The sequence below is a fragment of the Eubalaena glacialis genome, chromosome 7 (genome assembly GCF_028564815.1).
Source record: "Eubalaena glacialis isolate mEubGla1 chromosome 7, mEubGla1.1.hap2.+ XY, whole genome shotgun sequence".
NCBI classification, from domain to species: Eukaryota; Metazoa; Chordata; class Mammalia; order Artiodactyla; family Balaenidae; genus Eubalaena; species Eubalaena glacialis.
In genome coordinates, this window is record NC_083722.1 from 81,228,991 (window position 1) to 81,230,969 (window position 1,979).

Genomic DNA, 1,979 nt, shown 5'->3' on the forward strand with positions numbered 1-1,979 from the left:
TAAGTTCCCATACAACAAAAGGCCTTAAAATGGGAAAAACTCAATGTGTTCTAGAGCTGCATTGCCCAGTATGGTAGCCACTAGCTACGTTTGGCTATTTAAATTTAAATTAATTAGAATTAAGTAAAATTAAAAATTCATTTCCTCAATTGCACTAGCCATATTTCAGGTGCTCAATAACTGTGTGTGGTTGGTGGACACCAAGAGATGACTGGACAGTGCAGAAGAACATTTCCGTTAGCAAGGAAAGTTCTGTTGGGCAGTGATATTTTCGAAACTTAGAGAAGGCCAATGTGGCTGCAGGGTGTTGCTGAGGAGAGTGACAAGAGATGAGTTTGAGGGGAAGGAGTTACTGACATCATGCAGGGACTTGTGGACCATGGTAAAGAGTTTGGATTTTAGTCCAAATACAATACACATAATTTGGTTTATATTTGAAGAAGATTTCTTTGGGTATTGACTGGAGAACGGGTTAGAAGATGTGCAGAAATGAGTTAACATAGTAGGCCTGAGTGCTGTCTTTTGAAAGTCTGGCTTACAGGATTGGTCCTTGGCAGGTGTCTGGAAATTCAGGTTTTGGGAGGGTTCCCATCACCCCATTGATAAGATTGGCTCACTTTGCCTGAACTGTTTGTATAAACAATGTGTTGTATGTTGAACACCTGCTTTCCTTTGAGGAATCTGGGATTTTGGTACCTGCTAGGCAGAACATGTCTATGTGATTTGCACCCAATCTGTGGATGCTGAGGTTTTCTTTTTTAAAATTTTATATTTATTTATTTTCTTTAGTTTTTTGGGCTGTGTTGGGTCTTAGTTGTGGCACGCAGGATTCTTCGTTGAGGCGTGCGGACCTTTTGTTGTGGCCCACGGGCTTCTCTCTCGTTGTGGCGCGTGGGCTCTGTAGTTTGCGGCACGTGGACTCTCTCATTGAGGCCCATGAGCTCAGTAGTTGTGGCACGCGGGCTTAGTTGCCCCATGGCATGTGGGATCTTAGTTCCCCCACCAGGGATCGAACCCGCGTCCACTGCATTGGAAGGCAGATTCTTTACCACTGGACCACCAGGGAAGTCCCTGGATGCTGAGTTTTAAACAAACTTCCCTGGTTGGCAACATTTTACATGTGCTGTCACAACTTATTGCCAGGAGAATTAAGCACATCCTGTGTGACTCTAGTGGGAGAAGACTCTTGGAAGCTTGGGCCTGGTTTTTCCTGGACTTTGCCCCCTGTGCCTTTTCCCTTTGCTGACTTTGTTTTGAACCCTTTTTCTGTAGTATTTCATAGCCATGAGTATGATTATATGTTTTCTGAGTCCTATTAAGTCTTCCTAGCAAATCATTGAACATGGGAGGTGGTCGTGGGGACCCCTGACACAGAGGAGGAGGAGATAACAATGAAGTGGAAAAACCATTTAAGAACCAATTTCAATCATCCATCCAAGTGAGAGATAATAATGACTTGACTAGAATGGCACCTGCCTGGCTAATGTTAATGATCAATCTTCAGGTGCTCCTTGCCCCTTGAGGCATACATAAATGCTGGCAATTATGGAATCCAGAAAAATTGAACCAAGAGCTTTGGCCTTGGTTCATCATGGTACCTTGGAGATATTCACTCCAAGCCCTCATTTTCCATTTGAATCTCAGCAGCTCTTACTGAGGGCATCTACCCTCTCTAGACCACTGGGATTTTAACTGTAGATCCTAAGGCTAAATGTGCTTAGTGTTGAGAGCCCGGGCTTCCATACTCACCTTCTTCAGTGGTTTTGCACCTCCCATGACAGAACTGTATGGGATCAAGACTCATGTCTCTATTAGTCATATACTTATATATTCTCTTACAGTAATTGCTACAGTTTTACATGGGTAAGATTTTTCTTCCAAGCTAAACTGTTTGTTTTATAATTTATACTTTTGTAGGCCTCACTTTGCTGAGCATAAAGAATGCAATAAATATTGTTGATAGGTACAAAAAGGAGAAT